Source organism: Mus musculus, chromosome 1 (genome assembly GCF_000001635.26).
Source record: "Mus musculus strain C57BL/6J chromosome 1, GRCm38.p6 C57BL/6J".
In the NCBI taxonomy this organism is placed as follows: Eukaryota; Metazoa; Chordata; class Mammalia; order Rodentia; family Muridae; genus Mus; species Mus musculus.
The window spans coordinates 86,278,285-86,302,031 of NC_000067.6; the positions used below are offsets into that span (position 1 = coordinate 86,278,285).

At 48.0% G+C, this 23,747-nt stretch overlaps 1 long non-coding RNA gene across 6 annotated transcripts; it reads right to left on the minus strand.

The window, feature by feature from the left end:
* Positions 1-3,187: 3,187 nt before the first annotated feature.
* On the minus strand, positions 3,188-23,486 carry Gm16341. Of its 6 annotated transcripts, none has more exons than XR_001779056.2 (4): positions 19,507-20,997; positions 13,291-13,368; positions 6,218-6,332; positions 3,188-4,168 (listed from the first exon to the last, which is right to left on the minus strand). It is a non-coding gene; the product is annotated as a predicted gene 16341 (long non-coding RNA). The 6 variants fall into 6 exon arrangements; XR_001779057.1 differs by lacking the exon at positions 3,188-4,168 and adding an exon at positions 23,044-23,486 and having other exon boundaries at positions 5,844-6,332; positions 19,507-20,197; XR_387210.3 differs by lacking the exons at positions 6,218-6,332; positions 19,507-20,997 and adding an exon at positions 23,044-23,486.
* Between the last annotated feature and the right edge of the window lie 261 nt (positions 23,487-23,747).

Below are 23,747 nucleotides of genomic sequence, written 5' to 3' on the forward strand. Positions count from 1 at the left end.
CTTTTGTTATTATTATGCAAATATGTTTTCTGGGAATGAGTGTAGCTGCCCTGAGGTCAAACGTGGTCAGAGGTCAAATCTATGGAGTCACTTCCCTCCTTCTACCTTTATGAGGTATCCGGGGATTGAACTCAGGTCATCAAACTTGTAAAACCGGCTCTTATCAGCTGAGTTATCTCTCCAGCCAAGCAAGACATCCCAAAGAGTCACCAGGAGGTCTAAACCAGGAATGGTAGCACACACCTATAATCCCTGCTCTTAGAGACAGAGGCAGATGGACCCCTGTGAATTCAAGGCCATTCTAGTCTACATGGGGAATTCCAGGCTATCCAGAGCTACATAGTAAGACCCTGTTTAAAAGTAATCTGTAGAGGTCTGATCACTTGACTCTGAAAATTTTCTAATGAAACTGACTGAGAGAAGCCATTAGAGAAATGTTCTGACTTCTGAGAGACTATGAGCCCCAGGTGGATTGTGGGACTCTCTATCCTGGAAGCTGAGCCTAGCTCTGTTGTCCCACGGGGGGTTCTTCACAACAGAAGAAAGTTCTCTTTCAGAACAGAAGTTCTTGATCTGTCTCTTTTTTCCCCCAAGACAGAGGTGGTGTGTGTGTGTGTGTGTGTTTGTGTGTGTGTGTGTGTGTGTGTGTGTGTGTGTGTGTGTGTGTGTGTGTGTGTAGCTCTGGCTGTCCTGGAACTTACTAAGTAGATCAGACTGAACTTGAACTTGGAGACCTGCCAGCTTCTGCCTCCTGAGTGCTGGGATGAAAGGTGTGCGGGACCACTGACCAACTTGATCTCATTTTTCAAATTCAAAGCGATATGGAAGTATCAGGAAATAGCTTGAATAGACAGGAAGAAGTCTACCTGCCAATGACTCAATCAGCAAGAATCAGAACGAACTAAACCCACAAATGAAGCCCTAGGTACTCAGTAGGACAGACAGTCCCTGGCCACCTAGACAGCATCCTGAGGTCCTCCCTCCACAAAAAGAAGAAAAAAGGAGAGGAGAAGAAGAAAAATTGTAAAAATGTTTTTGTTTGTTTTTTTTTTTTTTTTTTGAGATATGGTGCCACTGTGTAGTCCTGGCTAGCCTGATGTAGACCAGGCTGGCCTCTAACTCAGACATGCTCCTGACTCTGCCTCCGCAGTGCTGGGATTAAAAGTGTCATTACTTTTTAAAAGTTTGTGCCAAAAAAGAAAAGTTTGTGCCCAGCTCAAACTTTTTTTTCCCCCTAGACAGGGTTTCTCTGTAAAGCCCTGGCTGTCCTGGAACTCACTTTGTAGACCAGACTGGCCTTGAATTCAGAAATCCGCCTGCTTCTACCTCCCAAGTGCTGGGATTAAAGGCGTGTGCCACCACCACCCAGCCAAACTTTTTAATAAATAAATAAAAGCAGGTTGGACCCTGCACTTGTATGGCACTACTTGCTTGCCTATCCCTAATCCTGGTCTTTGTTACAATAAAAATTTACTTACAAAATAAGCAGCTACCACATGGGCCGGTTTCCTTATTCGACTTTTTAAAATACTGCATTAAGTATTTATCTTGATCCCTGAGGTTTCAGGTTCTTGCTCAAATCTCGAGTGAATGTGAATGTCTCACTTCCCTTCACCCTGACTCAGGATCTGGGAGGGACTCCTGCAGGGCCTCCCAGTGCCCCGAAAGCATGCTCTATGGCCCAGGTTGGCTGCACCTACTCATCTGACCATTTACCCTCACTCCGTGGTCTCCAATGTATTGAGTGTTACTCTTAGCCTTTGCATAGAACAAAACATTTTCCACCACCATTTCTTAGCTTTACAGATGTGTAGGTCAGCAACCTTGGGGCTGGGCTCTGATCAGCCTCAGAACTTAGCTGGTCTGCTGAATTGTACATTGCAGTCAGTGGCCATTACATGACTGAGCCCTCAGTCTTCCTCCTGTGAGTTTCTGTCTCCCAGCTGGGAGGAGGAAGAGGAGGAGGTGTCCGGGTGTGCTCGAAGTGATCTCAGGTTGCCCTGCCGCATAAAGTCAAACCCAAGTACTCAAGTCTCTCCTGGCTTCACTCTTCTCCCATGGACCAAAGCAGGTCACATACCCAAAGCCTAAGTCAGTATGAGAAGCCACAGATCCAGGCTGCTGACTGAACAGAGAGCATTACTGACCAGCCACAACATGGGCTACTGTGTGGGAACATGGAAACACTACCTACCCCACTCCCACAAGTTGCTGTTCATCTTCTAGAAAGTATTCCTGGCCTGAGAGAGAGAGAGAGAGAGAGACAGAGACAGAGACAGAGACAGAGACAGAGACAGAGAGAGACAGACTAGGAGGCTGCTATCCATAAAGTCCTATGAGCATAAGGATAAGTCCACTCCCCAGGACCCAGGTAGGAATACCAGGAGTCGTGCAGCACACATGTGATCCCAGGGCAGAGAGGTCAGACTTGCTCATCCTGCTTGGAGAGGTCCAGACCAGTGAGAGACTTGTCTCAAAAGAAAAAGAAAGAAAGAAAGAAAGAAAGAAAGAGAGAGAGAGAGAGAGAGAGAGAGAGAGAGAGAGAGAGAGAGAGAGAGGGGGAGGGAGGGAGGGAGGGAGGGAGGGAGGGAGGGAGGGAGGGAGGGAGGGAGGGAGGGAGGGAGGGAGGGAGGAGAGGAAGAGGAAAAGGAAAGAGAGAGAGAGAGAGAAGGAAGAGGAGGAGGAGGAGGAGAGCTTGGGGCTCATGCCTTAATCTCAGCACTGGGTTGGCAGAGGCAGGAAGGTCTCTGTGACCAAGGCCCAACCTGGTCTACAAAGCAAGTTTCAGGACAGCCAGGGCTACATAAAAAGACCCTGTCCCAAGCAAAATATCAGTATGTACAGAGAACAGTAAACAACACTGGAAGTTATTGACTAGCCTACATGTATGAACACACCATATACACGTATACTCACACACTTGAACATGTATGCACCTACACATACAGACAGGGGTGGCACTGGTAAAGAAGACAGGCTCCAGGAGCTGAGAGATGGCTCAGCACTTGCAAATTCCAGAGGACCTAAACTAGGTTCCCACATCAGGAGGCTCAGGGCAGCCTATAACTCGATGTCCAAGGGGCCCAATACCTTCTTTGACCTCCGTAGACCCCATTCTCATACACACCACACACACACACACACACACACACACACACACACACACACACACACACACACACACGCTTGCGCGCCCACACACATACACATAATAAAACCTTTTTTTTTTTTTAAGGACGAGAGTTTCCAGGGAGACGGGGAGAGGGGTACAGGGGGGCTGCCGCCACAATCAGAACTAGAGACAGGGATGGCTGCCTTTGAGAGTACTTTCCTTACAGGGTTGGCCAGAGGTTCTCAGTACCAGAGCAGATCAAGGCTGCTGGCTGGATGAGAGCTTTGAGCTCTGAGGGCCTAGGGTGGGGTGGGCAGGGAAGTTGTAGTAAAGACCATGGATTCAGAACCCTGAGGGTACCTGGGAGCACAGAGCCCACCAGGACCTGGGCAGGGGACAGCGTTAGACTGGAGTGTGTTTCCAAGAACGTCTTCCGAAATTACCAGGAGTTCTGTAAGTTGGGTTTAACATAGCTCTTACCAGGACTTAAAAGCATGTTATATAACTCAATGCATTCTATTAAAAAACAAGGAGGGGCTGGAGAGTTGGCTCAGTAGTCATGAGCACTCGCAACTCTTGCAGAGGACCTGGTTTTCATTGCTAGCATCTGCATAGTGTCTCATAACCATCCAAAACTCCAGTTCCAGGGGATCCAACACCGTCTTCTGAGCTCTGTGGGCACTGGGCACACACATGCGTATGTGCAGACAAAACACTCATACATATAAATCTTTTTTAAAAAAAAAGGAAATGGACTGAGGCTGTAGCCCTGGGTCTGATCTTTAGCACTATAAAAACAGACGTGACAGCACATACCCGTAATCTCAGCACTTACAGTAGAAGCAGGAGAATCAAAAGTTAAAGGTCATCTTCAGCTGAGGGCTTCCTTGGGTTGACTTGGATGTTCCTGCAACACCTTCCTGCTGGCACACTGCCACACTCACGCTTCTGAAGTCTGGTGTCCCAGGCTTCCACCATGAGTCATCGCTTCTTGGGAAAGGAGAGTGTTCATCCGATATGCACTTGGATCCTTGGGACTTCTGTTAGGATTCTTGGCTTAGAGAGGAGAGAACAGACTAAAAGAGCAGCTACCAGGAGATGCCCTCAGACTAGCAGCTTCCCAACTATCCTGAAGCCTGGCAGCAGCAATGTCTTCAAAGACTGAAGGGTCCCAGTGACATAGATCTGAAGGAACAGGGTGGAGACGCAGGTTTGCTGGTGGAAGGGAAGTGTCCTAGTCACTGCTCTACTGCTATAGAGACACCATGATCACAGCAGCTCTTAAAAAGCATTTGATTGGGCTGGTGAGATGGCTCAGTGGATAAGAGCACCCGACTGCTCTTCCGAAGGTCCAGAGTTCAAATCCCAGCAACCACATGGTGGCTCACAACCATCCGTAATGAGATCTGATGCCCTCTTCTGGTGTCTGAAGACAGCTACAGTGTACTTACATATAATCAATAAATAAATTATAAAAAAAAAAATTAAAAAAAAAAAAAAAAGCATTTGATTGAGGCTGGCTTACAGTTCAGAGATTTGTCCATTATCATGGCAGGGAACATGAAGAGAACACTGAGTACTACTTACTGATCTACAAGAGGAGAGGAGAGGGATGGGGGGAGGGAGAGAGGGAGAGGGAGAGGGAGACAGGTCTGGCATGAATTTTTGAAACCTCAAAGCCCACCCCCTAGCTTCCGTCCACCCACACTTCCTTCAACAAGGCCACAACCACTCCAACAAGGACACACCTCCTAATCCTCCAATCCTTTCAAATAGTGCTACTCCCTAGTAACTAAGCATTCAAATATGTGAGCATAGGGGAGCCAGGATAAAATGTCTTAGCTACAAACAAAATAACAACAACAAAACAAACAACAACAACAAAAACAAAGGCAAAAGCCACCAAAGAAGCCAAAGGACCAAGACACCATCTGATCCAACAGTGGTAAAATAAAGGGACTCCCGGGCGTAAGGCTTGAGTAATGGCTAGGAATTGGCATCCCTTTTGCTCCTGACCTAGGAACTGTGTCGCACAGCATATGCCTCCCAGGAAGAGGGCTATGTCCAGAGTACCAATGGCAAGGCACATGGTGACTGTGGGCACAGTCAGCTGAGGCTAAGGTTGGGTCCTGTGACTCCATCTGAGGCTCAGGGTTCAGACTGACTGCGCAGAGTGCAACAAACCTCGACAGGGTATCAGTAACAGCAACCCTGCCACAGAAACAGGGAAAGTGACAGATTCATGAGCTCACTGTACTAGAAACAGACAAAGCCATTTGAGTCTTTCCACTGTGTCAGAATTCACTGAGTATCAATAAATTCATGAGGTTTATTGGTTTCCTACCTGGGTAGCCTGGGAAAATGCACCTTTTTTTTTCCTCTGTATAGCCCTGGATTTCCTGGAACTTACTCTATAGCCCAAGCTGGCCTTGAACTCACAAAGATCTATCTCCCTCTACCTCCTGAGTGCTGGGATTAAAGATGTGTGCTGCCATCTGGCTCTTTATTCCACTCTTAATTACTGATACTAGGGCTGGTGAGATGGCTCAGTGGGTAAGAGCACCCGACTGCTCTTCCAAAGGTCAGGAGTTCAAATCCCAGCAACCACATGGTGGCTCACAACCATCCCTAACGAGGTCTGACTCCCTCTTCTGGAGTGTCTGAGGACAGCTACAGTGTACTTACATATAATAAATAAATAAATTAAAAAAAAAAAATTACTGATACTAACTTTTCATAACAGACAGTCAATATAGTTTTCTACATATATACATATATACATGGACTGTGGGGTAAATACAAGCCAAACAGGCTGCAGTACAATTCAAGCGGGTTCGAAGTGGGTTGAGAGTCTGTGTTGGTAAGGTAATAATAAACCAGACAGACCAGTGCCAGGAGAAAGCTGCTGGTAGAAACTGGAGAGCTAGAGTCAGCTTTGAGAGCAAAACTACAGAGTTCTGTCGTGAGCTAAAAAAGGCTGGGCCAGGTCTGGAGGAGAAATGGGTCGTGTCTGGGCCCAGATGGGAGAACGGGTAGATAGACAGACAGGTAAGCAAGCAGGGAACCTAGCCAAGTCAGAGAGTCCTTGGTCCTTGACACACATACCAGGTATCGGATGTCAGTCAGTGTTGGCCATATTATAAGGTCCAAGTGAAGGAGCTGTACCCCATTCCTGTTCCTCTCTCCATTGGGTCTGTTGGGTCTTTATTGGGCCATTTCCCTGATTTGAATATGCACAATTTCAGTTCTTTTCAATGTGCTTCCAGGAGTGCTCACTTTCTATTCCCAGGAACACAGCACTCATCAGTTCCTGCTGGAAGGATGGGACTAACAGCTCCTGGGACCACCTGGGTTTGCCTGTTTCCTTCTCCCTCAAAACAATCAGAATCTGGTTGTAAAGTAGAATCTTTCAGGCACAGCCTGAAAAAACCTGTTATATTCAATATGGAGTAACTTGGAGTATGGCATAGCTTGACCTCAGCAGCTGGGCAGGGCCCAAATTCCTCTGCAGCCACCACCGAGGCAGTGCCGAGGGAATGTTTGCCGTTCCAGTGGCTATAGAGTCCAGAGAAGAATGGAGGGAGAGGCCATCTCCACACAGTGCCTTCAAGGAGAATCACTTGGACATCAGGCCCAGATGTACAATGGTGAGAGGGGAGCTCACATATTATGTGACCACTCTGTCCCTCCAGAGGCTGCAAATATGGAGACAAGGATGGGAGGGATGATGGGACCTAAGGCACCATGCCGTTCTGTGGAACTGGCCGTACAGGTTGTCAGACACGAGCTGAGATCCCAAGATTCCAGAGTCGTCTGAAATCAGGGTGTTCCAGTAGTCATGGTGTTGCCTGAGAACTGTCAACATTAGTCACAGCCTGCCCTGGGGGTTGATTAAGCCGGAGAGGACCCTGCTTTCTGTTTGTTTGTTCGTTTTTGTATATTCATTGACTGAAGTGTGCACATGTGGTCTGCACAACATATATATGGAGGTTTTCAAGAGTCAGCGCTCTCCTTCCACCACGTGGGTCCTAGGGATCAAATTCAGGTTGCCAGGCCTGACAGCAGGTGCCTTATCCACGGACCCATCTTGCCTGCCACACTTTCACCCTTGGTGGCAGATGACAGCTGCAGACGCCATGTTTCAAGCTCTGAAGGAAGCCACAGGAAGAAGAAAAATAGCCACTCTTCACAAAGCATCTGTGGTTGCCACCGTTTGTAATAACACCCTGACCTGTTCCTGGTCTGCTTCTGCTGCTCTGAGCCCTTTTCTTCCTGATATATATATATATATATATATTTTTTTTTAATTGGGTGTTACTTGTTGGTAACCAAAGGATGCAGAACGAAAGCATTGATCCAGGTCACTAAGCCATTGGTTGCTGCTGAAGCATCACCAGCCACAGTGTTCTCCATCATTCTTACAAACCCACCTTAAATCACACAGTCCGCCATTCTTATTCAAACTTGGTGACATTTGGCTGGAAGGCCAGTGGGTTGGGTCCTCATCGAAAATCCCGGCTGATTTTTTTTTTTTTTTTTAATGTCAGCAAACACATCTATCTCCCACAAAGTTCAAATACACACTTGTCCTTCATTGTCATGAAAGCAACTTTCCACCTTTACTTTGACTTAAAAATTAGACAGGGTACCCTCCTACCCCGTAACTGTCAAAACTATGACAAGACAAGAATGGGAACAATATGGCCAGTGGTTAGAGAATCCAAGCGTGGCAGGGCCAGGCTACGGTCTACCTGACATTCATGCTTTGTTGATGGATGAGACTTTCTGATGATGCCCAGGACTCCTGCTGAGTTTTTGTTGGTAATGTTTCTGTTTCTTTGGTTTGTGTGTGTGTGTGTGTTTTTGTTTTTGTTTTTTTGGTTTGGTTTGGTTTGGTTTGGTTTTTCAAGACAGGGTTTCTCTGTATAGCCCTGGCTGTCCTGGAACTCACTCTGTAGACCAGTCTAGCCTCAAACTCAGAAATCTGTCCACCTCTGCCTCTCAAGTGCTGGGATTAAAGGCATGCACCACCACTGCCCTGCTCCGTTTGTTTTAAAGTAGGGTCTCACTAGGTAGCCCAGGCTGGCCTTGAACTCATGAAGGAACCCACCTACCTTCCTGCTGGGCATTTATTTTAAAGACACAAGCGACCAAATAAAGGTGACTAAGAATTCAAGGCTCACAGTTGCAATTGAACAGACCTTGCCCGGTCACTCAGTCTGGCCCAGGATGAGCCACACTGTCACGCTTTTCCTGCCTGGTGGTTTGTACAAGCAAGTACTGCTAGAATGGTAGGCTCCATGATTAGTGGCCCAAGGTGGGGACAGGCTGATTCGGAAATGCCTCTGCTGGGGCTTATGTACCTCTGAGGTAGCCTTGTTGCAAGGCCCTGCCCCTCCACCCTCTCCCTGGTTGGTTTACAAGGATCAGACCCTGAAGCAAGTCACCTCAGCACCCCTTGAGGACAGACTCAACACCGAACCTTGAACCTTACAGCAATGGAGTTCACTATATAAGGAGGGGGTGCTGTTGGAGCCTGGCCTATGCTCAAAGCTGAAGTGTGTGTGTGTGTGTGTGTGTGTGTGTGTGTGTGTGTGTGTGTGTGTGTGAATATTATTCCTGGCTGGCCTGGAACTTGCCTTGTAGACTAGGCTGGCTTCAAACTTATGTAGATTCACCTGCCTCTACCTCCTGAGTGCTAGAAGGAGACTAAAGGTGTGCACCACACCCGGCCATTAGTATGTACATTTTAAATTATAGTTTCATTGATTTTGCATGCATGTATGTGTATAGCCAGGAGTGTGCCTTGGTACACGTGTGAGGGTCCAAGAGAAGAAAACAACAGGAGCGGGCTCAACTCTTCGGCCACGTGGGTCAGCTTGGTAACAAGCTCCTTTACCTACTTAACCATCTTGACAGCCATATTGCTACATTGTAACTAATAAGTAGAAACTGTACAAGCATGGGGTTCAGTGTGGCATTCAGTACACAGAAACAACGTCTACTGAGCAGATTTTACGCTGGCAGGAGGTATATGGTGCACCTCAGACATTTATCACTTCTTTCTGTTGAAAACAATCAAAACTCCTGCCCACCAGCTCCTTTGAAATATTCAGTGAAGTCTGTAATTGTAGTCATCCTATTAACTATATTCTCCCTAGCCAGCCATAGCTGAACCACCCACCATCCCTCTAAACATGCTCTTTTCCAAAGCTTTATCATCTGGGACAATTAACTCTGTTTAAAGTCCAACTATGACACACTAGGAGAGAAATCATTACTACAATCAATGTAGGGAATCAGGTCACACACAGGGACCAACGTCACTCCTGAGGGCTTTTCATGCTCTCTCCTGACCTCCTCCTTCTGCCTCTCACCCTATGGCAAGCGATTCATCTTTGTCGCTATGAATTTGTTTGCATTTTCTAGAGTTTTATGCATATAATCACAGAACACGTGCTGCTCCTCCTCCTCCTCTTTCTTATTTTATTTTATTTTATTTTATTTTATTTTTTTAAGACAGGATTTCTGTGTGTAGCTCTAACTATCCCAAATTTTCTCTATAAACCAGGCTGGCCTCAAGCTCAGAGATTCTGCTTCTGTTCCCCCCCCCCCAGCCTCCCACCCCCCCACCCCCGCCCTCCCCACCCCCCCCCCCACCCCTTTCTCCCCCCCCAGCCCTACCTCCTGAGTGCTGGGTATAAAAAGTACTCCCTGGTGCTTTTTTTTCTTTTTTCCTCATGATAGTTCTTTTGAGATCCTTGGTATGGCATGAACTGATAATTGGTCCCTTATTATTGCTTAGCATACACTGCACAGGTATACTGCAAATGGTGTAGAGTCATGTGTCTCTCCAGGAAAAGGGAGCATTAGGCAATTTCATCATTGCCTGAACATTAAGAAATGTGTTTACACAAACCAAGACAATCATAATCACTAAGCCATAACCCCCCCAGCCCCACCCCCACCCCCACTGAACTAGCAGATTCCTTGTTGACTAAAATATCAGGGTGACCATCGATGGCTGCTACAAAACAAAAACCTTGTCAGGCTTGGTGGCCAACAACTGTAATCCCAACAGAGGACCGAGAGTTTGAGACCAGACTGGGCTACCTAGGGAATCTAAGGCTAGACCAGACTACAATATCAAAACTCTGACTCAAAAATAAAGTATGGCCTGGAGGCACATACCTGCAAACTCAGTTACTCAGGAGGCCAAGGCAAGAGATCAGTGTAAGCTCCATAGCAAATTCCAGGCCAGCCAAAGCTACATAAAAAGAGCCTGTCTCAAGTGAGTAAGACGGCCAGCAGGTTCTTACCAAGGACCAAGGCTGACAACCTAAGTTCCATCCCTAGAACCTGCAAGGTGAGAGGAGAAGCCAGCTCCAAGTTCTACACAAACACCTCCGCACACGCGCCCACCACACACAGTTTCCAGATGTGTACTGAGTCGCATTCCCACTAGGACGGTATGAGCGATCCAGCTGCCATACAGCACATTTAACTCAGACGCCTCTCAGGTCTACACTACATCGGCTTTAACTCACATCGCCGTCCTAGTGGTGAACGATGTTGAGTGGATGCCATCTGTGTATGCCTGCTCTGTTCCTGTGAAGGGTCCATTAACACTTTTCCTCTTTTGGACAGTACCTAACGCTGGTTGTAATCCAAGGATGGCCTCAACTCAACTCAGGACATAGGCATGAGCTCCACTCCTCCCCCCTTAGCCTCCCAAGTCCTGGGTTTACAGTCAACAGTGTGAGGGAGCTGGTTACGGGCCCCAGAACTTCATGCACAGTAGGCAGACATTTTACCAACAGATCCACATCTCCAGCCAAATAATTTTTCCCCATTTTCACTTACTTTTTTGGTCAATACATTTTATTATTTTAGTGGGTTTTAAAATTTGGGCTGGTGAGATGGCTCAATGGGTAAGAGCACTGACTGCTCTTCCGAAGGTCCTGAGTTCAAATCCCAGCAACCACATGGTGGCTCACAACCACCCATAATGAGATCTGACTCCCTCTTCTGGTGTGTCTGAAGACAGCTACAGTGTACTTATGTATAATAATAAATAAATCTTTAAAAAAAAATTAAGATCATACATAAGAGTTCTTTATTCCTTTCTGAGATTGGGCATTGGATTCCCCAGAGCTAGAAACATGGAGGCTAAGAGCTGAACTCTCTCTCTCTTTTTTGTAAAAGATATTTTCTTTATTTACATTTCAAATGTTATCCCTTTTCCTAGTTTCCCCTCCAAAAACCCCCATCCCCTCCCCCTGCTCCCCAACCTACTCCTGCTTCCTGGCCTAGGCATTCCCCTATACTGGGGCATCAAGCCTTGACAGGACCAAGGGCCTCTCCTCCCATTGATGACCAACTAGGCCATCCTCTGCCACATATGCAGCTAGAGGCACGAGGCTCTCCCAGTGTTTTCTTTGATTGGTGATTTAGTCCCAGGGAACTCTGGTGTTAAAGGGAGCTCTGGGGGGTACTGGTTAGCTCATATTGTTGTTCCTCCTAGGGGGCTGCAAACCCTTTCAGCTCCTTAGGACCTTTCTCTAGCTCCTTCATTGGGAAACCTGTGCTCTGTCTAATGGATGGCTGTGAGTATCTACTTCTGTATTAGTCAGGCACTGGCAGAGCCCCTCAGGAGACAGCTATATCAAGCTCCTGTCAGCAAGCTCTTGTTGGCATCTGCAATAGTGTCTGGGTTTGATGGTTGTATATGGGATGGATCCCCAGGTGGGGCAGTTTCTGGATGGCTTTTCCTTCAGTTTCTGCTCCACACTTTGTCTCTGTAACTCCTGGTCCTCTGAACTCTTAACAGCAAGTGTTCTTAACTTCTGAACCATCTTTTCAGATTTGTTTGTTCTTGATCATAACAGTCAGAATTGTGCTTTTTTTCTCTTTCTCTTTCTCTTTCTCTTTCTCTTTCTCTTTCTCTTTCTCTTTCTCTTTCTCTCTCTCTCTCTCTCTCCCCCTCTCCCCCTCTCCCCCTCTCCCCCTCTCCCCCAGGCTGGCCTCAAACTCACAGCACTCTGCTTACCTCTGCCTCTTGAGTGCTGGGGCTAGAGGTGTGGCCATCACATCCAGACAAAATTATCCTTTAGAAGTGTCTTCTCTCTTCTCCAAGACCAGACTGCACTGGTCTTCTCATTTTAACTAAGATGCTTTTCAGAGCTGAACTTCTAGATTTCGATGGAATCCAGTTCATCAGGGTGTTTTGGGTACTGTATCCAAGAAATGTTCATTTCCCTCCTGTGCCTGGCACCAAGCCTGCACGCCCTCCTTGCTCAGTCAGTGGGTGTGAATAACAGAGCAAGGGATGAAGCGGGAAGCAGGAAAGAGACATGGATGAAGAGGGATTACAGGGTCTCTGGGGAAGATCCCAGAGGGATTCCTCCTTTTTTTCTTTTTTCTTTTTTCATTTGAACCCAGGGCTTGTATATATGAGACACATGCTCTACCAATGGAGTCACATCCCCAAACCCACACTGCTTCTTAAGAGGCTCTTAAGAGACAAAAGCCTTATGATCCCACAAGTAGGTTAGAGGCAGACCAGATTCCAGAGGGAGCCCTGGGGGAAGACTGAGAAGCAAGGGAAAACGGGGTGCTCTGAACCTCTGATCTCCTGTCAGGAAGTAAAAGATGACATCTCTCTGCTTTATATAGTCTTCTACCTCTCCCCTCCGATTCATTTTCAGATTTATTTTTAACTCTGTGTATATGTATGTGTACTATAACACTAAAAGTAATATGTGTATATGTATATGTATATAATATTATGCATGTGTATGTATGTATGTGTGGGGATATGCACAGGAACGGAGGTGACTGCAACAGTCAGAAGAGGGTGTCAGGTCCCTGGAGCTGGGGTTACAAGTGGTTGTGAGCCTCCTGACATGGGCTGGGAACCAAACTCTGGCCCTCTTCCATAACCAACTATACTCTTAGCAGCTCAGCTATCTCTCCAGCACCATCCCCCCCCCCCACACACACACACAATTTTTCTTTCAAACAGGGTCTCATGTAGTACAGGCTAGCCTCACATTCGCTTTCTTGAACTAATCTTCTCCCCTCCACCAGCTAAGGGCTGGGATGGTGCCAAGATACCTCTAGCCCCTCCCCTTCCATCTCCCCCCACTCCCCCACTCCCTGCCCCCTTCCCTTCTCACCTGTTTGCAAACTTTGTCTCTTCTCTGTGAGGTCTCAGCTCATGTCTGTCCAAGGGTCTTCCTGGCTTCTCCTGTGACCTTGCAAAAAATAGTCCAGGATTCTGTATGTAGTGAGCTAGCTTTAGTCTTGTGTGTCCTGTTGTTACCTGTCTTCACCTTACAAATGGCTTCCTGTGTCTTAACCAAGCCACCAGAGAATGTTCACAGATGTTTGTTTGTTTGTTTGTTTGTAGACAGGATTTCTATGTATAGCTTTGGCTGTCCTGGAACTCACTCTGTAGACCAGGCTGGCCTCAAACTCAGAAATCCACCTGCCTCTGCCTCCCAAGTGCTGGGATTAAAGGCGTGCTCCACCACGCCCGGCCTTCACAGAGACTTTTAATGCTTCCTTCTTCAGTGACCTCAAACCTGTTAGGGAGGACTGAGGGTCCACCCTGGCAAGGAAGATGGGATTTCTGATAAAACCTCCTCAGATCTTTGAAGGCTCAAAGGTCCTAGAGGGATTTTTGCTGTCCTTAAGTTCTGGGTATTTTGTTGCCACCCAATCTGCTAGAGCAGGCTAAGACGGACAGGTAAGGAAACAGTTTACAATAGCACCATCATCCTGAAATCCTGAGTGGGGGGTTATCAAAGCACAGATGACAAATTCTTGGCTCCTGAAACCAAACCAGGAGAGAGAGGCTCAGCATGGGGCATGTTCCAAGTTCCTCATACAGCATATCCATTGATTACAACATGTGGCTTAAAGCAGGATGCCTCCTTGAGTCTCTCTCTCTCTCTCCCCCACCCCCATACACAACACTGGTTATAATCTTATCAGAGCAATTGATTCTCTGAATCAGATGAATCAGATTTTATATGGTTGAAATCAATGAGTTAACCCTGTGGGTTACTAGGCTGTACACCCTTTTGGGTGTGACAACTGAAACTGTAAGGCTTCAGTTCTTCCAGGCTGTTGGGCAGGGCAGGGTTCCTGGGTTCTTCTGGGTATCGGTTATCGGCAGAAGTCATCCTGGGTCCAGTCTACACATGTGTACCTACCTTCAGGAAAGAGAGAGGCCACGGTCCTCACCTGCTCTGGTCTCTGTCTTTCTACTCTTTTGTTTGTTTGTTTGTTTGGGTTTTGTTTGTTTGTTTGTTTGTTTGTTTGAGACAGGGTTTTTCTGTGCAGTCCTGGCTGTCCTGGAACTCACTCTGTAGACCAGGCTGGCCTCGAACTCAGAAATCCACCTGACTCTGCCTCCCAAGTGCTAGGATTAAAGGCGTGCACCACCACGACGGGCCGGCTGATCTTTTTAATTTTTAAAAAATGTTACGCATATGAGGGTTTGCTTGCATATATGTTGTGCACCATGTACATATCTGGTACTCATAGAAGCCAGAAGAGGCCGTTGATCCTCTGGAACCTGAGTTACAGACTGTTGTGAGCCACTATGTGGGTGCTGAGAACTAAACCCAGGTCTTCTTCAAGAACATCCAGTGCTCTTAACTGCTGAGCCATCTCTCCAGTCCCAAGGTTCATAATTTTCATGTAGGCCTTTTGCCAGTAGGCTAACGTAGGGTCAAGTTCTGCGTCCTAGGTGAACATCTTTGCTTGTGGCCACAGGGCTTCTGGTACAGGAGTCAAGCCCTGCTCTACCTGTTCCTCTCCCTTTTGTGTGTGCTGTTTCATTCTGTCCCCTGCAGCCAAGAGCCAGGAATATAAGAGATCTTCTTCCAGGATATTGAGTTGCACAATCAGTGAGTAAAGGTACTTGCTGCCAAGCCTAAGACATGAGTAAGTCCCAAGAATTCACGTGGTAAAAGGAGAGAATGAATTCTTACTTGTTGTTCTCTGACCCCATAGCATTCTATGGTACATGTCCACATACACACACACACACACACACACACACACACACACACACACACACACTTATAAATGTAACAAAAAAAGTTTTGTTTTGTTTGTCTTTTAAGACAGGTTTATTTACGTAGCTCTGGCTGTCCTGGAACTCACTCTATAGACCAGGCTAGCCTCAAACTCACAGAGATCCACCTCCTTCCTCCTGAGTACTAGGATTAAAGGCATGCACCACTACCACCTAGAACAAAATGTTGTTTTAAATTATACTTATCAGGGCTGGAGAGATGGCTCAGTGGTTAAGAGCTCTGACTTCTCTCCAGAGGTCCTGAGTTCAAATCTCACAACCATCTATAACGGGATCCGATGCCCTCTTCTGGTGTGTCTGAAGAGAGCTACAATGTATGTATGTATATGTATGTGTGTATATATATATATATATATAAAAGTCTTTTAAGAAAAATTGTACTTATCAGAGAGCAGTCCACTTTAAACACCCAAACACCCAAGGCTGAGCCCTGGCTGTCCATCACGTTAAGCATGCACACTCTGGGCAGGAAAGGCAGAAATGCCAGTCAAGACCCCTGCAACTCCAGGCAGACCCAGAAGTCCAGAGGCCAGCGCTGAGACTACAGGCTCTGTTAGGTATTAGGTACAAGGTACAAAGCCTGAGGTTTGGAGGCATTGTCACAAGGTACCATCTGCGGCCTCTTCTCCAGGTGTGTGGAGGTTGCTCTTTCACCACAATTCTATCAAATGAGATCACTGAGGTCTTTCCAGACTATTGGCTTGGGATACAGTTATATTCGTCGCCTTGCTCTAAGTCTCATTGTGTTTCTCTGTAAGATGGAAATCAGAATAATCTTTGCCCGGCCTGCCTAGTTAAGGGTTTTATGGGAAGGAGATAGGAGGCTAGAATATGGAGAGGATTCTGGGGTGTGTGTGTTGTGTGTGGTGGGAGAGACAGACAGACAGACAGACAGACCAAGAGACACCCAGCATAAGCACACTGTAGAGCCTAAAAGGCATGCATCTCTGGGTACTTCAACTCTCCAGCCCACCCCTCATCTCTCTGGCTAGATATTTGGCTGGCTGTCATGGGAACAAGGCTGTCCAGAATGCACCTGGTCCGGGCTCTGGTCTGAAAAGGCAGCCATTCAAGGTTGGCTTGGCCAGGAGCCTTGTGATGAGAGACAGGGGGCCCTGTGCTCTGGAGGGAAGGAGGCCCATGCGGCCTCAGTGTGGAGCTGAGCTGTCAGCCTGGGAGGGTGGTAGGCTGGTTAGGAGGGGGAGGGGTCTCAAAAGGAAGACTGAGCTAGTGTTTAAGGCCTAGGACTGAAAGGCGGCTGTGCGCCCCAGGCTAGCTGCCTGGCAGGCAGGCATGTGACTCATTGGTGGCCAGAGGAGGGTGCAGCCTGGGCTCAGCTAGCCATGACAGGGGGCTCACTGCCCACCTGCATGTGAATGTATGTCGGTATAAGTTGGAGCATGTATGTTAGTGCTGAGGCTACCTATGTGCCTGGGCTTTTAGGACCCCTGGCAGTAGCCACATCCTGTCCTCTTCTGACTGTGACCATGGCAAGTCTGCCCTCCTCCCACTCAGGGTCTTTTGAAGTGGCCGACACCTGCCTTCATCCCCGCCCTCCATCCTATGCTTCCCTGCTGGGTGCTGCCCAGCAGAAAGGGCTGTCCTCAGTCTCTAATTGTACCCTCTGTGGTAGGACAAAGGGGGGAGGGACAGACAGCTTGTTAAAGTGATGCTAGCCATTCTAAGCCCATTTGTAAAGGCCATCAGGAATTCATACCATTTCGAAGGAAGGCAGGGTACTGGGGAACCACAGGGAGGCAGGCTTAAAGGTTTGTGGGTAGAACCAGGGATCCTGGAGCAGGCACAAAGTTGAGGACCTGGGTGTGATAGAAGAGGCTACACAGGACCTATTGGGTCCCAAGCCTATTCCCAAGGGCCTGCCAGGCAAGGTTTCATTGTAACAAAACAGCTGGTCACAGACAAGTGTATATTTATGGGTAAGCAAGTATCTCAGAACTTTGTGTGTATGTGTGTGTGCTCTCGTGTGTGCCTACCCATGAGTAGTTTTCTACATGTCTCTGAATACTTGTGTATTCATGTGTGTAGCTTGATCTTACTGTACATGTGAGTGTCTGGCTACATGTGTTGACAGTCTGTGTCATATGCACATTTATGTGGGTTTTTTTTTTTTAAGATTTATTTATTTATTATGTGTAAGTACACTGTAGCTGTCTTCAGATACTCCAGAAGAGGGCATCAGATTTTGTTACGGATGGTTGTGAGCCACCATGTGGTTGCTGGGATTTGAACTTGGAACCTTCGGAAGAGCAGTGGGCGCTTTTAACCATTGAGCCATCTCACCAGCCCCCTATGTGGTTTTATATATGTCAGTGTGTGATGGTGCATTTGTGTATCTGCCTGTGTGAGAGAGAATGTTTGTGTGTATGTGCGCCCTACCAAGAGGAGCTGGGGTTCAGCTCCAAGACTTAGGCCATACCAGGAACCTACCACCCATCAGCCCTCCACTCTTTCCTGGCCCTCCCTGTCAGGTTTTTTCTGCTTTGCTGACCCTGGAGCCTTTAAGCTCTGTCCTCTGAGTGGCAGACCAGCTCCACTTCCACTTAACTGCCACCCCATACCCACAAAGCCATGGATGGCCTTGGCTGCCCACACACTAGCCGGCTTGTGATGGAGCACGGAAAGGGACCAGAAAGCTGCTCAACCCCAGAGCTACTATGTCCATCTTCTCCTGGCCCAGGGTTCCTCCCCATCCCAGAAAGAGGTGTCTAGACAGCATGAAGCAGCTGTCCACACTGCACTGCCCTCCTTCCTCCTGGGCTCTGCATCTGAGAAGTTTGTCTTACAGAATAGCCAGTGAGTCCTGGAGGCTTAGCCTAAGTAACACACATGGCTGGGACATCTCCAAAGTATCTGAGTGAACCTCTGACTGAGCAGAGTTTTTAAGATTGGCAGAATCAGAGCCGGGTGTGGTGGCACACGCCTTTAATCCCAGCACTTGGGAGGCAGAGGCAGGTAGATGAATTTCTGAGTTCGAGGCCATCCTGGTCTACAGAGTGAGTTCCAGGATAGCCAAGGCTACACAGAGAAACCCTGTCTCAAAAAACAAAAAACAAACAAACAAACAAACAAAAAGATTGGCAGAATCACGGGGCAGCGGTTCCAGCTCTTGGGAGGCAGAGAGAGGCAGAGAGAGGCAAGGGGAATTCTGAGTTCTAAGCCAGCCTGGTCTACAGAGTGAGTTCCAGGACAGCCAGAAAAACCCTGTCCTCAAAAATCTACGCCCTGGGAGGGGGAGGCAGTCTCCTTTGAAGGCTCTACCCACCTCAGCTGTTCCTAGGGGCTGCCAATTTCAGGATCTCGTGCCATGCATAGAGTGGAAATTATGACCCAGGACTGGCCAGGGATGCCACCCTAGCCCTGGGATGTGCTCACTGCCTAGGGTGGGACACATGACACCGAGGGAAACCAGAATTCCTCCCTGGGATTTTTTATGAGGAAGTGGAAGTGGGGTGAAGTGATAAGTGCCTAAGGGCATCTTCTTGTAAAAGGACAGGATGGCCATACAGTCACAGAGTGTTAGTGGTATTTCTATTATATAAGTTAACAAGTTTCTTTTGCTTCAGCTACTTAAGAGTTGGGACTTACTATCACTTAAAGCCACTGCTGGCCAGTGGTGGCACACACCTTTAATCCCAGCACTTGGGAGGCAAAGGCAGGCAGATTTCTGAGTTCAAGGCCAGCCTGATCTATAGAGTGAGGACTGAATTCCAGGGCAGCCAGGGTTACACAGAGAAACCCTGTCTTGAAAAACCAATAATAATAATAATAATAATAATAATAATAATAAAGTCTGAAGAATCCAGGATTATTTCTTGCCTGAGCCACATGCTTGGTCTTCAGGATGCCAGAGCTACTTTGCCTGGCTCGCAACATCCTTCATGGTCCCTTCTTGGCCCTCTCAGATCCCACCTAGATGTCTTACTGCCAGCATCCACTCTCAAACTCCACTGTCTCTACCACCACCTACTTCCTCAGCTCCCTGGCCCCAGTCTCTTCCACAGCTACTTCCCTGTCTGTCTGCTTCTCCCCAGCCTCACAGGAAGGCTTGTCTCTCTTCAGGTCCTTATTCAAAGCTGACCAGCGGCCTCTGGAGTGCACCAGGAAGATGGCTGGAAAACCAGAGCACTGCTCTCTTCCTCTAAGGCTTTCCAAGGAGCTCTCCTCGGTCTGGCCTTGGGACCAGCACTGGGAAACCGTCTGTCACTCAGTTCTGTCACCTCCTTGATTGCTGAGGCTCAGCTCCATGAGGACAATCAAAGGTTACCTTGGGTTCCCTAGAGCTGGCACAAGTTGCCTCACTTCCTCCATTCCTGACTCCTTCCCCTGTGATCTGCATTTCTTTGGAGTCTAGTCTTCCTTTGGGTCCTGCGCACACACATACATGCTCTGTCAGAAACATAGAGGACCACGTTTTATTGAATAACAAATTCTCAGAGTGAAGACGTTTCACTGAGGGCAATTCATTAGCTTGTTCCACTCTCCTCCCTAGCCTTGGCTGAGGAAAACACAGATTCTTTCATTCCAACCTTAATTACTAATATTAACTCAGGTCATACATTACAGATCTCCTAGCAAATCTATCTATGTATACGGGTATAGTTGTAAGCTACAGAATGTACACTAAAGTTTAAGATGTCTCAGCAGGCCTGGGTCCTCCCTTCAAGTCAGAGGCCAAGAAGGAGGCAAGGAGTTGGACTTCAAAGCATGGGGCGTCCTCCATTTAAATCTAGTTGAGACTCTTGGAAGATAAAGCTCTGAAGGAGTTTCAAAGCGGCCTAAGAGACAGAAGCTGATAGGAACACAAAGAGAGTTGGGCTGGGGGTAGAGAGGTGAGATAGTAACATACCAGGCTGGAGAGGCGCCGGAGCTACCACTGACAGTTACCACTACAGAGCCTGGCTGCCGGCAGAGCAGAGTTGAGCCTCAACGTTGAGTCTTGCATCAGGGGTGAGGATCTAGACCAGTCCAGAAGGATGGACAGATGGATGGCAGGTCCAGATGGACAGACAGATGGAAAGATAGCAGTTCAAGGAGGGTGTGTCAACATCAGGGAGTCAGCCAAACTGAAGCCCCTGAACAGTCAGAAATTCTGTCAGTCCACTGACATAAAACCCAGGTGGTCAGGTGACAGACAGGTCAGTGGGACTAGAGCCCATGGCAGGGTAGGGGGCCTGTCCTTTCGTGGGGTCCAGGTGGCAATGTTCCACCGTTTCCTCTGTCTGGTGTGTGCCTTAAGTCCTCAGGCCTCATTTTCCTGAGAGGACTGTGCTCATACGCTCACATGGTCCCAATTTACTTTGATAAATATAAAGGGCGACACCTTTCCTACTTATAGGAATAAGTTATTTATCCGCCTGCATCTCATGTACGACAGCATTTGTACTCAAAATGAAGCCAAAAGCCGCTTGTAAAATAGTGCCTCTCAGGGCAAGGGGCAGCCTGGAAAATACTGCTATATACAATATGGAAGGACTTAGGACAGAGACTGCCTGCTCTTAACACGTTAGCTAAAGGAAATTCCAAGAATTCAACTAGACTCTTATGTGTAAGATACCCCAGGCTCGGAGGAGTCTCCCTGCTCTCCCCTGCTCTTCCATCTCCTCCCATCTCCTCCTTGCTCCTTCTTGGGCCCCTGACTTACAGAGAGGACCTCTGTCTGTCTGTAAGATGGTTCAGCTGTTATATCTCACCTGTCAGGTTTATGTCATATACAGACACACACACATACCACATACATACATACATACACACACATACATACACACACACATATATACATACACACATACATACACACACATACATACACACATATATACATAAACACACATACATACACACACTAAATATATAAGTGTACATTTAAAATTGAAATAATAAAGGGGAGCCAGCCTCCAAGGAAATACGTCCCCTCTGTTCATCCCTTAGCATTCCCCTGCTCCAGATCCTGCCTCCCGTGCCTCCATGTGGGGGAGACCAGACCATTTACCTGTGGGGACTCTGCCAGTGCTGACCTGAATAGCATCCCTGGGTTCTCCCTGACCCCTTCAGCACCACCCTGTACTGTGTCAGGTTCTCAGTATTGGACTCCTATGAGGACCAGAGGTTCCACTCTCACACTTTTGTTTGTTTGTTTGTTTGTTTTTGCTAGACAGGGTTTCTCTGTGTAGGTAGCCCTGGCTGTCCTGGAACTCACTCTGTAGACCAGTATGGCCTCAAACTCAGAAATCTAGCTGCCTCTGCCTCCCAAGTGCTGGAATTAAAGGCTCAGTATGTGGGCACACTATCACTGTCTTCAGACATACCAGAAGAGGGTATCAGATGCCTGTTACAGATGGTTGTGAGCCACCATGTGGTTGCTGGGAATTGAACCCGGGTCCTCTGGAAGAGCAGTCACTGCACTTAACCACTGAGCTATCTCTCCAGCCCTCATTCTTAACACTTTCTCATCAGATATCATCTCAGACCCAGACTTACCCACTGCAAACTTCTAGAACAAAATGCAAAGCAGGCATCCTACCACGGTTCTGAGCTTGGAGAAACTCCTTTCAAGGTCTGCATAGGAAAACATGTCAGGGCAATTCTCAAGATCACCCTGACCAACAGCTAGCCCTGAAGTCACAGAGGACCCATCATAGAAAGTTCCAGACCAGGGTAGTGCTCCACAGAGCTGGTCTGGGATGGACAGAGGAGCCATGCAATTTTTTTTCTTGTCAGGCAACTCTTTTCCTACCAGCCATTGACCTCTGACTGCCCCAGCGCTGCCTCACTGGCCTCCAGCTGTGAGTGTAGACAGCTGAATTTGAAGCCCCAGCTGTGGCTACCCCTGGAATGTAACACTCACTAAAACTAATTCACATGCCCTCAACTATTAAAGTGACTGCAGCTGACAGGGCTTGTTAGTCCTTCGGCCACTAGCTCCAAGTCTCTGCCCATGGCAGACTCTCTCCAAGGTTCCCATGGTTCCTTACTTTCTACTTCCCTGTTCTTTCTGACCCAGGGCAGCCTCTACATTGTCTCGCAACAATATCTACCCAGTATGCCCTCTCATGGGTCAGTTCTCCCTCCATCTTAAGTCTCTGCAGACCTAATGGGGAGGGAGAAGTCACAGGGAGAGGGAAATGGGAGCTGGGGAGAGCAAGTTATCCAAAGAAGGAGTGGGAAAGGAGAAAAGGGTGTTTCTTGATGTACTTCTATATGCTAGGTCACTGAGCACCCCTTCTGGGGCAGCAAGAGAACGTTCAGAAAATGACTTGCTGGTTTAAGGACTCTATTCAATCCCTTCTTCCACCCACACCAATGCTTCCTGGAACTGCGGTCTCCTCCCACTGAGCTCTCACCACAGCATGGGGGGCAGTGGCAGAGTCCACTGGCAGACTGGCCTTGCTCAGCCACTCCAGTTGTTCTGAGACAGTCCCTAGCCGGCTGCTATGCCCTCGTGGCTGGACAGGTGGAGGGAGTCAGACTAAGGGAGCCCAACGGTGGGGGTGGGGAGTCACTGTGGTTCTGAGTAGCAATGGGGACCTGTGGCTCAGTGAAAGAAGAATAGGGTGACATTGGAAAGTGACCAGAGCCTGGGGAACACACACGCACACACACACGTGCAAGGACTCATGTACTTCATTGTTACACATTTCCCCATTCTGAATTCACAGACCAAAAGATCTTTGACAAACTGACCAGTTCAACTGAAAAACCCAAGGTGACCTTGGGCGGTTCCCCACTTCCCCTGCTTCCCTGTTCCCTTGGGATCCCCTGGGATAGGTCAAATATTAGTGATCATAATATCAAAAGCACCCACCTGTCATAAGGCTCAGCGTGTAGGGGACACTGGTGTGTCTGCTTCCTCTGTCATCTCACATAACTCTGCATTGGCAGGAAATTGAGGTCTCAAGAGGATAAGCCAGCTGCCCCCCAGCAGCAGCCAGGAAGTGGGGAAAACTGGCCCAACCCCCAACCCTCTGGCACTCAGCCCTTACCAGAAACACCTGTGTCCACCTTCACCTACACCTGGAGAAATGCCACACTGGGATGAAGGGTGAATCAGAGGCCAAGAGGGCTGGTCTCCCCCAAGGCACCTTGTGGAGAGCTGAGACAGAGCACCTGCTCTTCCCCAAAGTCACACTTACAGGGCAAAAAGAGAGACGCCCAAAGCCTGGGTGTGCCAGCTGTGTTGGCACATTTATAACCCCCATCGTTCAGAAGGCTAAGGCAAAGTGATCTGGAGTTCAAGGCCAGCCTGAACTGCATGCCAAGACCCTGATTCAAAACAAACCACAATATCCTGGGTGAAATAGCAGAGACAGGGATAGGTAGCCAGTACCAAGCTAAGACAACCAGGACTGAAGACTGAGGACCGGTGTGACCTGGGACTAGTGGGACTGCAGTGACTCCTAGGGGCAGGCAGCCAGGCCTGTGAGACTTACACTTCAGGCCAGGGCTTCTTGAGGACTTAAAAGGGGCATTGTCCCAGGATTCTCCTCTGAATTTTTCATCTGAAGGCCC